This window comes from Manis javanica, chromosome 8 (genome assembly GCF_040802235.1).
Source record: "Manis javanica isolate MJ-LG chromosome 8, MJ_LKY, whole genome shotgun sequence".
Taxonomy (NCBI): Eukaryota; Metazoa; Chordata; class Mammalia; order Pholidota; family Manidae; genus Manis; species Manis javanica.
The window spans coordinates 109980232-109987570 of record NC_133163.1 but is presented as its reverse complement, the minus strand read 5'-3'; the positions used below and the strand labels follow the sequence as shown (position 1 = coordinate 109987570).

The 7339-nt window shown below is 43.1% G+C and overlaps 1 protein-coding gene and 1 long non-coding RNA gene across 7 annotated transcripts in view; one reads left to right on the top strand and one right to left on the bottom strand.

Annotated features, from left to right (window-relative positions):
• The window catches only part of RORA (RAR related orphan receptor A), a 674793-nt gene that overhangs the window by 538469 nt on the left and 128985 nt on the right, over positions 1–7339 (top strand). The gene's annotated exons all lie outside the window — the stretch shown is intronic.
• LOC108396762 (uncharacterized) overlaps positions 1–7339 on the bottom strand; it is a 72568-nt gene that overhangs the window by 26543 nt on the left and 38686 nt on the right. For 5 of the 6 annotated variants that reach the window (XR_012120721.1, XR_012120722.1, XR_001853018.3 and 2 more), the window contains one exon: positions 80–7339. This exon is cut by the window's right edge. This is a non-coding gene — a long non-coding RNA (uncharacterized lncRNA). The remainder of the gene's footprint in view (positions 1–79) is intronic. The other variant, XR_012120725.1, reaches the window with a different exon arrangement.

Here is a 7339-nt window from a genome sequence, read left to right as displayed (position 1 = left end):
ACTAAGGCTTTTCAAGGCTGTTGCTCCACCCACTGTTTTGGTTTGTTTTTCTGTCTCTCTCTGAACTTCTCACTCTTACCTTGAGATCAGTTGTCCTTTTGCTCAGTCGTTCAGCAAAAATTCAGCAACAAAACTGCAGCCTCTGGTTGTGATAGAAACAGTGAAAGTACTGAGGTCTTCAAGTGCTTAGAAGAGAGGTGGGCGTCTGTGAAGCCAGGCAGGGCTGGGGTGTCATTTGTGTGAAGATCCATAAGCCCCAGTGTCTTCTGGCTCAGGGAACCGACCCCTTTCTGTTAGCTCACAAACTGTGGTGCACCATCCACAAACCTCGCTTCTGAGTGTAGTTTGAGGGTATACATACAGACTGAGATAAAACACAACACATCACAACACATCTGAGCATAAAGGAATCACAAAGTCCTTGTAGTCAAGGAAATTGAGGTATAGAGGTGGCAAGCTATATGCATAGAGTTAGCCACAGAGGCCACACAATGTACTGGAATAAAAGAAATATGTAGTCCATTTCCCAATCAACACCAAGTGAGCCATTTTAGAATGAGAATAGCAGTTGTATTTTTTGCTAGACTCTTCTTCCAGTCATAAACACATCCCACCACAGGTCACTGAGCCCAGAAATAAATAAAGGAAGAAGATCCTTTGCATGTATGAAGCACTTTATATTTTTGTCTTTTCTGCCTCCTTCTCAATCCTTAATTAAGCTTTGCAGCCACCCTGTGAAGCTGGTCATTACCGCTGGGTGAGGAAATGGAGTCCCATGGGAGCTATGTGACTTGCCCAAGCATTCGAGCCAGACAGGCCGGGCAGGGTGAGACTTCCTAGTTTCTAATGCCCACGCCCCATGTGCAATCCAGCCTCGTCATCCTGGTCTTAGCAAAGGAAATAAATAAACAAACAAATGACTATTACATGCTTTACTTTTGGGGAGCAATAGGTTCTTACTCAAAATAGGAGCAAGGGGCAATATAAATGGCATCTAAAAGCAAAGCTATGGGGGGAGGGTGGTGCCACCAGTTGGGAGCTTGGAGTTCTGCTCTTTCTGAAGCTCTGTGTCCACTTCTGAGTTTCTTTATTACTCATGTATCCAGGTTTTATTCATCAAAGGTACCATATGTCTTGTTGAGCAGTGGGGATTCAAAAGTGGTACCATGAGGTCTACTTTGTGTATTTAGGTTCAATATCATGTCATGTTGTCTAATATATGCTGTAATTGACACATATTTGGAGAGATATGGAAGTTCAAAAGAGGAAAATTGCTCTCTCTGGGGGTCAGAAGTCCCACAGATAAAGTGACATTTAAATAGAATCTAAAAAGATGAGTAGGAGTTTGCTAGTTGTAAACAAGGGAAAAGAGGAAAAGACCATTTGGGCTACTGTGGCAGAGGTCTGATAAATTATGGCTTCGGAATCCACCTCCATATTCAATTCAATCCTGTAACCTACTGTGTAAAACCAAACAAGCTCAGCTCTCAACCCCAATGTCAAGTTAGCTCCCTCTGTGCTTTGAGATGCCTCTCAAGGCACAGTCCCCAAACCAAAATGACAGCCGAGACCTGGCCAGGACTTCTGAGGCTTCTGAGATTTAAGAGTATAAGGGGGACACAGTGGGGCTGTTTTTCCAGTCATCCCAGCACTGAATTTCTGCTTTTCACTGATTCATTTCAGGTTATCTGATGTCTTTTATATAGTAGCTATATGTCTACATATATGTGGGGTGTGTATGTGTGTGTGTATCATACATATGTGCATATGTACATGATACACTTATATATTCATATATACATGTAGGAATATATACATACATGTGCATATACCTATTTACACATGTATATGGAATCCACACTTTACTTGACAAAGAAAAATCTATTTCACCGACCATTTTACTGGGGTGGGGGAAGGCAGTGGTAGCAAACAGTGGATTTCTCTCGCAGACACTGTCAGACAACCCCTTAGCACCCTCTTGGAGCCCCCGGCCGCTAGCCCACCGTGGACTGTTTTCCTTCCCTGTAGCCGCCTCCCCACATGTCCTTTTGTCCCCCACCTCTCCTCTCCCTCCTCCCTCACTCTGAGATTCCCGGTTCCTTCTCTCCTCCCTCTCACTCCTGTCTCCTCCTTCACCCACAACCCTGCTCAGCTCACTTATGTTGTCTCTTGATTTTTCTTACCCATGTCTTCAAGGTCATAGCTTATCATGGAATTCATGCATGAGAGATTTCCTTTCCTAAGAGAAACTTTAATATTACAGTGATTTTAATTTCCATTTGTCTGGGACTCATCATGTGTATATACACATAGCACGATCCCTGGCAATAAGTGGCCAATGAATAATATCTGTTCTCTAAATTAATTAGCCAATTCGACAGTGCTTTAAAAGCATCTGTCTTGTCCTGGTGTTTGACTTTCCTGTAATTCTGCCCTAAATGCTGGATACGAGGAAGCTTAGCCACCTTAATAAGACAAGCCCAGTGACTGCCCACTGCATGGTGATGTCCAGTGGCTACTGAAGCCAGGCAGCCCAGGATACCCCCAAGGCCACCTTTGTCACGCCAAGTGGCTCCTTAGTCGGCCTCAGAAAGGCCCAGAGCGGAAGCACACACTGACTACAGAGCGGTTTGCCTGTTGGGAGAAAGGGAGAAAGAAGCCAGGGCACACAAAGGGCACAGCCATAATGGTTAGTTTCTTTTGAAAAGAGCTCAAATAGAAATCTTGGGATTAAGGATGTGCATTTATCAAATCTGTGCATTTTTATGTCATCTAAATATTCTGTAGTTTAAAAAAGATTCCATAATTATAAAAAAAAAGAAAAAAGAAAATCCCACACCAAAGATGCCATTTGAAAATAAAATCTCCCTGCTCATGAAGAGACATTTCAAAATATAATTCTCTTCCAAGAAGGGAAGTGTCTGGGGCCCTCCGGCCTCCACCCAAGAGATGGTTCCCAGTGAATGGTACCAGCGTGAGGCAGAAAGCTCAAGTTTCCTGAGAAATGTTTGTTGCTCCAGGTCTTTGTCTCTAACCAGTGCTATGTGATGAGATTGTTAAAAGCCCGGGGTAAAGACTCCAATACCTGTCCGCGGAAGCAGGCCGTGGGTGTCTCCAGCTCTGGGAAACCCTTTCTTTTTCTTCTCACCTCCAGGTACAGGGAATGTTACAAACGGATTTAAGGCACTTTCTCAAACGCATCCCGTCCCCAAGTCCTTTTTAAAACAACATGGAAATAGTATTTCAAAATAAATCATTAAAAAAAAAAATCCCAGTGGCTTCCCGTACTATTCTAGTAACTTCCCGGGAGGGCGACAGAAACGCAGACGTTCCTGCAGCCACTGGTTATTAATAAGGCTCGGAGAAGCCGCGGTCACGAGATTCCGTCCAAGTTGCCACACACCGTCCAGAACCTTCCTTTTCCGTTTATTTATTTATTTATTTCCCATTCTAGAACAGCCAGCAAATGATTTCACACCTTTTTGTTTAGCTGCTAAAAGCAACACAATAACTCCCCTCCGGGCTGCTGCCTCTGTGGGTTCCAAAAATAAAATGGGCTCATTTTCATGCTAAGCATGCAGAGGCTCCCAGGGATTCTAATGAAAGGCAAAGGAAGGGAAGGAGAAAAGGGGAGTCTCACTGGGGCTGCGGCTGAAGAGGGTCAGCTTCTGCCCGGAGCTTCCAGCCCTCTCTGCCGGGAGGGATAGGGGGAAAATAACACATACTTCTTAGGCTGCAAACTAAAAGGTGATCTAATTCAACCCTTAAACTCCCCAGCCTTATTGTCTATCCCTAAACCCAGGGTTATTCTGGGAACACAAACTATTGTTCACCAAGAGTAGTAGCTTGCTTTCGCCTAACAGATAGGAAATCTCTTAGGTAGGAAAAAGCCAGCAACTTGCTTCTAGGTCAGAATATAAAACCGTGGATCTACAAGATTCTAGCTTAACTTCTGAAATTCAAAGTTTTCTGGGCTTAAGTCATTATTAACAGCAGACTCATCATACTCCATACATTAAATATTTGGAAAGAACACTGTGTGATGCAAATCACATACTGTTCGGCCCTGCTAGCCAGCGTGAAATGTGTGCAAAGATTCCCATGAGAGCTGGCTGGAAGGGTGCCTGCTGCCCACCCACAGAACGAGGACTCCTTCTCGGACCTTGCTGACTAGTGGCTTGCCTGACCAAAATGAAAATATCCAGTAATGGCAGCTGCTCCTTCTGTTCCCAAGCAGGCCCTTGCTGATACGCAAGTGCAGACCATCAGAAATCCTCTCCGCTTATTCAACCAAAGTCTGCTTCCCAGTAGTTTCTATTCATCAGTTCTCAATATGTCCCATGACACAGGCAGCACAGATCTGTCTTTTCCTGAAAAGCCTTCAAATACTTGGCAACCATCATCCTTCACAGTCCCCTCCCCTTTCAGTTAGACCTTCCCACTTCCTTCTACTAACATGGTTTTCAGCCCCTTCCCCAGGATGTGATCCAGTTTGCACAGTGTCAGTGTCCCTCTTACAGCACAGCCCTGGAAGTAGCGTGACCTGCGCAGAGCACAGGGCAATGAGTAACTCCCTGAGCTCAAGGACAGCGGAGGGCTGACCTGAGCCATTTCTTTAAGCAGATGGGCTATGCTGTGGAGTCATCTTCCTTATCCACATCCATGAGGAAAGGACGCGGAAAGCCAACTGTAAATAGGTTTGCCAAGAAAATCGAAATGCAACACAATTGTTAAATATTTAAAAGGGTCCCTTTACATACAAATGTTCCACATGCACATTACAAGTCCTTTTTTTTTTTTCCGTTAAAGCAGATATCCAAAGTGCCTCAATTTGGTAAATAAGAATTATTGTATGTTGAGTATTTGAAGATTTTTCTAACTGCATTTCGTTAAAATTGTTCTGGGATTCAGAATTGCTGTTCAAGGAGTCATAGAATCCTTAGAAAATGGAAAGGACATAGAAAGATTTTCAAATCTATTCACAAACTTTCAGCAAGATATTATTACCCCACTTTACATATTTATTCAGAATTCACTCACCGAATAATTTCTGAGTATCTACCCTGCACCATGCATTTTTTAGTCTTATTTGGGGATGAAAAATATAATCCCCGTTTTTCATGGAACTTACATTCCCACGGGGAAAACAGAGAAGCAAATTTTTAAATCATTCCATGTAATAAGTGCTATGAAGAAAAGAAAATAGGGTTCTGATAGAGACAGACCAGGTCAGGGGAGACAGATTTTAAGAGGGACCATATGACCCAACTACTGTGAAAGTTTCAACTGCACAGAATATGGGAGAAATTTCTTCCAAGCTATGGAAACAGCAAAAGCAGAGGCCCTGAGGTAGAAATAATCTTGATGTGTTCTGGGAAGTGAAATTAGGCCACTACATCTGGAAAATATTAATAGAAAAAGAAAATGATAGCAGATGACATCAAAGAAGAAAGAGGTAGGCAGAGGCTAGATTGCATGGAGCCTCAAAGACTGTGGTGAGAAGTTTGGATTTTATTCCAAGTATAGTAAGGAGCCGTTGGGAGGTTTTAGATAGGGAGTGGCATAATTATAATTTACAATTTTATAAATTTCTCTCTAGCTGCTATGCAAAGATTGATTCTACAGGTTTAAAAACAGGAGAGAAACTACTCAGGAAGCTATTGCAATGGCCTGGGCAAGAGGTGACAGTGGCATGGTACTTGCACTAGCACAGAAGTAATTGAAAAAGAGAGAAGTGGATATATTCTGGATGTATTTTGGAGGTAGAACCAATAGGACTTGCTAAGAGAGGAACATTTGGGGTCCAGGAAAGCTTGAATGACTTGCCTCAAGGGGGAAGGAGAGAAGGGCACCAACAAAAAGTCCAGCACAATGTACGTGAAGGTTAATCCTAATTATGCTATGAGTTGAGGGAGAGATCATTTTACCTACATTTTATAAGGACCCTGTGGCTCAGAGAAGTTAAGTAATTAACTCCGAATCAAACTCAGATTAAGCTGAGATTCAAACTCAGGCCTGTTGGACTCCCTAGTCTATTCCCACTGCACCACCCCAAAGTGGTGGCAGAGGAGGAATCCTGAGCACAGAGTGCTGGGGTAGGACTCCTTAAAAATCTTTTCTTCCCAGTTATTGATGTTCGATGAGATTTTTAAGCCAATACCGTCATTTGCTACAAATTCCCCAGTGTGTCGTTATATTTAACCAAGACCAAGATTCCTTTCTCTTATTTCCCTCCTGCCTTCTTCCTTTGCTCCTCAGAACCCCCGAGTCTAGGTCAGCTCCTCTCTCAGTGCAGTTTAACCAGCAGAGAGACTCAAGACCCTGCGCCCGCTTCCCCTCCTGAGGAGCTGTCACTGGAAATTGCTTGTGCAACCTGATGACCACTTACCTATATTTAGCAGAAAAAGTGGTGGCAAGGATCTGCCCAGCTCAATTTTTCTGACAGTTTCAATGTTTGGAATCTCACAGGCAATCTCCTGAAAGGTACATTGGTCCTGACAGTATCTGAGTGGAAGTTTCCTCCACCTCGCAGGGTTACCCACTGGAAGCCTCATTCCAAGGAATTACGCAGACGTCATTGTGGAGCAAAGCTGCTACCCGCTCCACAGCCCCCACCGCACCACCCACGTGTGGGCGCTGTGATGACTCTCAGGTTATTGTAAGACAGGAAAACAAGCATGAAAGGCTCTAGGGGAAAACGGACTATTTCCTAATTGTTCATGCATTGAAGTGACGTGTACGGATTTCTTTTCCATGTAGCACGGTAAAGAAATACAATGCGCTTGCTTATAGTTTAAGAGCAAAGATAAACTTGCATGGGGAGAAGGGATGAAACCATTGCAGTAGGTATTACTAGGATGAAGTCATTGCCGCAGAGGCTGCCTGCCACTTATACTTAAAGTGACTAATTCGAGGATGAGGCACAGTTTAGCTTTTCTCAACCAGATATAGGATATTGTCCATGACTGCCCCTCATCACTGTTGGTCAGCCAGAAAGAATCATCTTCTAATGAAAAGCAGAGCAAATAAGAAGAGCTAAGAAGAGAGGAAAGTAGAGCCCATTAAAGAAAAACGTAAAATAGCACCAATTGTATTACAAAAAGAGAATTTACAGGGAAAAAAAATTATATCCAGTAAGTACTTACTTACAGTCCTCTACTTTTTAACGTGCAAGATGTATCAATCCTTGCTTGTCAAGGGGAAAAAAAAAAGCTATTACTGAAGAATTCCTATCACTAAAGCTAAAGAAATAGAAATTGTAAGAAGTAGTTTTTTCAGATCTTCTTCCAATCCACAACCTCATTTTGGGTTAAATTTTATTCAGAGGGAAAGCACTTGG